The sequence below is a fragment of the Triticum urartu genome, chromosome 5A (assembly GCF_056163025.1).
Source record: "Triticum urartu cultivar PI428250 chromosome 5A, HENAU_Tu73, whole genome shotgun sequence".
In the NCBI taxonomy this organism is placed as follows: domain Eukaryota; kingdom Viridiplantae; phylum Streptophyta; class Magnoliopsida; order Poales; family Poaceae; genus Triticum; species Triticum urartu.
The window spans coordinates 389,114,442-389,120,872 of record NC_141877.1 but is presented as its reverse complement, the minus strand read 5'-3'; positions in this window follow the sequence as shown (position 1 = coordinate 389,120,872).

The window sequence follows — 6,431 nt, the reverse complement described above, 5'->3', positions numbered from 1 at the left end:
TGATACGTCTCCGTCGTATCTACTTTTACAAACACTTTTGCCCTTGTTTTGGACTCTAACTTGTATGATTTGAATGGAACTAACCCGGACTGATGTTGTTTTCAGCAGAATTACCATGGTGTTGTTTTATGTGCAGAAAACAAATATTCTCGGAATGACCTGAAACTCCACGGAACATCTTAGAAAAAACAATAAAAAATCCTCACCAAAGATGAAGACCAGGGGGCCCACACCCTTCTCACGAGGGTAGGGGCGCCCCCCCTAGGGCGCACCCCCTACCTCGTGGGCCCCCTGTTGTGTCTCCGACTCCAACTCCACCTCCATATATTGAGTTTCGAGGAGAGAAAAATTAGAGAGAAGCAATCATCGCGTTTTACGATACGGAGCCACCGCCAAGCCCTAAAACCTCTCGGGAGGGCTGGTCTGGAGTCCGTTCGGGGCTCCGAAGAGGGGGATTAGTCGCCGTCGTCATCATCAACCACCCTCCATCACCAATTTCATGATGCTCACCGCCGTGCGTGAGTAATTCCATCATAGGCTTGCTGGACGGTGATGGGTTAGATGATATTTATCATGTAATCGAGTTAGTTTTGTTAGGGTTTGATCCCTAGTATCCATTATGTTCTGAGATTAATGTTGCTATGACTTTGCTATGCTTAATGCTTGTCACTAGGGCCCGAGTGCCATGATTTCTTATCTGAACCTATTATGTTTTCATGAATATATATGAGTTCTTGATCCTATCTTGCAAGTCTATAGTCACCTACTATGTGTTATGATCCGGCAACCCTGAAGTGACAATAATTGGGACCACTCCCGGTGATGACCATAGTTTGAGGAGTTCATGTATTCACTTTGTGCTAATGCTTTGTTCCGGTTCTCTATTAAAAGGAGACCTTAATATACCTTAGTTTCCAATAGGACCCCGCTGCCACGGGAGGGTAGGACAAAAGATGTCATGCAAGTTCTTTTCCATAAGCACGTATGACTATATACGGAATACATGCCTACATTACATTGATGAACTGGAGCTAGTTCTGTGTCACCCTATGTTATGACTGTTACATGATGAACTGCATCCGGCATAATTATCCATCACTGATCCGGTGCCTACGAGTTTTCCATATACTGGTTCTCGCTTATTTACTTTTCCGCTACTACTGTTACAATCACTACAAAATACCAAAAACATTACTATTGCTGTCTTTGCTTTTGTTGACGCTACCACTACTATCATATTACTTTGCTACTAAACCCTTTGCTCCAGATACTAAGTTTCCAGGTGTGGTTGAATTGACAACTCAACTGCTAATACTTGAGAATATTCTTTGGCTCCCCTTGTGTCGAATCAATAAATTTGGGTTCAATACTCTACCCTCGAAAGCTGTTGCGATCCCCTATACTTGTGGGTTATCAAGACTAATTTCTGGCGCCGTTGCCAGGGAGCATAGCTCTATTCTTTGAGTCACTTGGGATTTATATCTGCTTGACACTATGAAGAACTTGAGAGATCCAAAAACCAAGATCTATCCCTCAACTACGAGGGGAGGTAAGGAACTACCATCTAGCTCTGCACTTGATTCACCTTCTATTATGAGTAAGTTTGCGACACCTGCATCTGCTTCTGCTATTCGTTCTGATATGTCGCATGTTATTGATGATGCCACTTCTGCTATGCATGATACTTATAATGAAACTGCTTCTATGCCTGATACTACTGTACCCCTTAGTGAATTTCTTGATGAACAAATTGCTAGGGCTAGAGAAAAAGAAATTATTGAATCTGAATACGATGATGATAGTGATGATGAAAATATGCCTGTTATTCCTGAGGGTTATCTTTTTGATATGGAATCTTCTGTAATTATTTCTGCTTACCAAGATAGATATGAGCTTAAGAGGTTATTAATTAAATGGAACAAAGAATCACTTAGAGATAAAATGAGACCTGACCCTGCTTTTGCTACTTCACCTATATGTGTTCCTGATAAGGATTATGAATTCTCTGTTGATCCTGATATAATTACTTTGGTTGAATCTGATCCATTTTATGGCTATGAATCTGAAACTGTTGTGGCACATCTTACTAAGTTAAATGATATAGCTGCCCTGTTTACTAATGATGAGAGATCGTGTTACCTTTATTTACTCAAAATATTTCTGTTCTCATTAAAGGGTGATGCTAAGATATGGTTTAATTCTCTTGATCCCGGTTGTGTGCGTAGTCCCCAGGATATGATTTACTACTTCTCTGCTAAATATTTCCCTGCTCATAAGAAACGAGCTGCCTTGAGGGAAATATACAACTTCATACAAATTAAAGAAGAGAGTCTCCCACAAGCTTGGGGGAGGCTTCTCAAGTTACTTAATGCTTTGCCTGATCATCCTCTTAAGAAACCTGAAATACTTGATATCTTTTATAATGGACTAACCGATGCTTCCAAAGATTACCTGGATAGTTGTGCTGGTTCTCTTTTTAGGGAAAGAACATCGGATGAAGCTGAAATTCTATTGAATAATATGTTGACAAATGAAAATAATTGGGCACCTCCTGAGCCAGCTCCTGAACCAACTCCTGCTCCAATTACTGAGCCTATTCCTAAACCAACTCCGAAGAAGAGAGGTATTTTATTTCTCAGTCCCGAAGATATGCAACAGGCAAAGAAATCTATGAAAGAAAAAGGTATTAAAGCTGAAGACGTTAAGAATTTACCTCCTATTGAAGAAATACATGGTCTTAATATACCTCCTGTTGAAGAAACATATGATTTTAATTATTTATTTACTGAAGAACCTCCTGATCCCGATGTCCCGACACAGGTAGTAAAGGTAAATTCTCTCTATAGATATGATAAAGCTGAAGTCCCTCCTACTAAAATTGCTAGTCAATGCTTGGATGAGTTTGATAACTTTATGTTTAAGCAAGATGACTTCAATGCTTATTTTGGTAGACAATTAAAATAAAATGCTTATATGATTAGACGCTTGGGTGATTATATGGCTGATATTAAAGGTGAACTTGAACTTGTTAGCAAGCATGCTTCTATGGTTACCACTCAAGTAGAACAAGTACTTAAGGCTCAAAAAGAAGTGCTTGATGAAATGAATAGTAAGAAAAATGATTATGCTGTTAGAGTGGCTACTAGAACTGGTAGAATGAATCAGGAACCTTTGTATCCTGAAGGCTACCCTAAGAGAATCGAGCAAGATTCTCAAAGAAATAATATTGATGTTCCTAGTTCTTCTAAAAGAAGAAGAAGAAAAATTATAGGACTGTGCAAACTTCTAGTGAACCTATTGCTGAACCACCTGATAATCCAAATGGTATTTCTATGTCTGATGCTGAAACACAATCTAGTAATGAACATGAACCTAATAAAAATATTAATGATGATGTTCATGATGATGCTCAACCTAGTAATGATAATGATGTAGAAGTTGAACCTGCTGTTGATCTTGATAACCCACAAACAAAGAATCAACGTTATGATAAAAGAGACTTTGTTGCTAGGAAACATGGTAAAGAAAGGGAACCTTGGGTTCAGAAACCCATGCCTTTTCCTCCGAAACCATCCAAGAAAAAGGATGATGAGGATTTTGAGCGCTTTGCTGAAATGATTAGGCCTATCTTTTTGCGTATGAGATTAACTGATGTGCTCAAAACAAATCCTTATGCTAAGTACATGAAGGATATCATTACTAATAAAAGAAAGATACCAGAAGGTGAAATTTCCACCATGCTTGCTAATTATACTTTTAAGGGTGGAATACCAAAGAAACTTGGAGACCCCGGAGTACCTACTATACCTTGCTCCATTAAAAGAAATTATATTAAAACTGCTTTATGTGATCTTGGAGCCGATGTTAGTGTTATGCCTCTCTCTTTATATCGTAGACTTGAGTTGAATAAGTTGACACCTACCGAAATATATTTGCAAATGGCTGATAAATCAACTGTTATACCTGTCGGTATTTGTGAGGATGTGCCTGTTGTGGTTGCGAACGTTACTATTTTAACAGACTTTGTTATACTTGATATTCCCGAGGATGATAGTATGTCTATTATTCTTGGAAGACCTTTTCTTAATCCTGCAGGGGCTGTTATTGATTGCAACAAAGGCAATGTCACTTTTCATGTTAATGGTAATGAGCATGTGGTACACTTTCCGAGGAAACAACCTCAAGTTCATAGTATCAATTCTATTGGAAAAATTCCATCGATTATATTTGGAGGTTTTGAATTTCCTCTTCCTACTGTCAAGAAGAAATATGATATTCTTATTATTGGGGATGTGCATATCCCCATTGAGGTAACTTAGTGTTATCCGAAATTTCTCCGGTTTCATGATTATCGGAATGAGTTTGTTAACAAGACTTGATCAACCTTATTAGTGGATTCTTTTTGATGAGCATGAAATGGATGAAACTAGAAGCACAAACTTCTGTACCCTCTTTATACTTTCTGTTATTTATATTAAATAAAGTAAAAATAGTATTTTCTGTCTGTTTCCTGACTTATTCGTGCAATATAAAAATATCCCGAAAATAAAAGTCCTCAGAATGCCATGCCAATTTAATATGATTTTTTCGGGAATATTTGAGGATTTACTGTGCAAAAATTACCATGGGAGGAGCTGCCACCTGGCCATGAGGGTGGTGCCCCCCCTATAGGGCACGCCCCCCTGCCTCGTGGGCCCATGGTGGCCCTCCTTCACTTATCCCAGCACCCATCTTCTTCCTCTATCTCACACAAACCCGAAAAACCAACTCAAGCACAAGTTCCAGCCACTTTTGCTGTGATTTTCGATCTCCTTGCTCAAAGCACCTCTCGCAAAAAAGCTTGGGGAGATTGTTCCTTGGTATGTGACTCCTCCATTGGTCCAATTAGTTTTTGTTCTTATGCTTTATTCTTTGCAAATTTGTGCTGCATAGGTGACCATGTTCTTGAGCTTGCATGTCAAATTTATATGGTTCTAAGTAGTTCTAATGCTTGATATAGGCTCTAGGCACTTGTAGGAGTAGTTGTTATCAATATTATTGAGTTTGGTTCACTTTTATTCTGAAGTTACTAAAAGTTTCAGAATTTTTCAGAGAAAAACAATATGTTTAGGAAGATGTTCCAAGGTGGTTCCTCTAAGAAGCAAGGACTCAGGATTGCTATGCGCGATGCTGACGAGGATCCACCAAGAGACGCTCCAGTATGGCCTTGCGAATGGCCGTCGGAAAATTTTATGGACCGTGCGGGAATTAAAGAAGAATTCAAAGCATATTTGCGCAATGCCGGTCTTGAGGATTTTGAGGCTAACAAATGCCCCTAGTATCATGATCTCACAAGTTCATTTGTGAGGAGGTTTGAGTATTCATCTTCGCGTAATTCTCCTTCAGTCATGTTTGATCTTTATGGCAAATCTTATACCATGGACCTAGAGGATTTCACTTCTTCTTGCGAACTTCCATCATGGGGCAGTATTAGGGATCCCCCTAAATCTGAATTTAGAAACTTTCTTGCTAGTATAACTGTGGGGGAATCCAGAGACATAACGCAGGCTACCATAGGGAGCATTCACTTTCCTACTATACATTATTTTGCTCTCTTCATCGGTAGATGCATAAATGCTAAGGATGAAGCATGTCACATGTGTGTCCCTGATCTCAGCATTCTTAGGAGTGTTGTGTTAGGAGACCAATCTTATCATATGGGAGCCATTGTAGCTCGTAGGTTGCATCATAATAGACATAATGGAGATTTCTTTGGAGGAATTTATGCGACCCGCTTAGCTCATTTTCTTGAAATAGACATTCGTGAGGGTGATATGGAGTTGCCTCCTGCATATTTAGATTATGACTCTATGGCTTCGCACCAGTTTGTCGAGAGGCCTGAATCACCTCTCTTATATCGCTTAATTTTTTATAAACGATGTGTTTTCCGTATTACTCTCCCTGCTCCTGCCTTCTTTGATTCACAGACAAAAGGAAGATATGTTATTACCAGAGAGGAGGCAGAAGAGTACAAGAGGAGAGCAGAGGCAGCTCGACTCCACGCTGCAGCACAGCAGGCGATAACCGCTGCACATCAGTATGATCCCAACTATCCTTCCTCATCACAGTACGACCCCAACAACTATTATTATGGATATCCGCCAGGCCAGCCGTGGCCATAGACCAACTTAGGCCAAAAGCCTAAGCTTGGGGGAGTACGTATTTCTCACCGACATTACATCTATGCTCACACACACTCATTGCTAAATGTCGATGCTCATACTTTTTCACTGTAATATCCATGCTAGTTTATTTTCCTTTTCCTGCTTTGTTCTTGTGTGTTTGTTAAACCTTAAGAAAAACCAAAAAAAATTAGTAGTAGTTTATTTTCTGATGTAGTAGTAATAATTTAAAAGAAAACCCAAAAATATTTCCCGTTCTTCTTTTTCTTG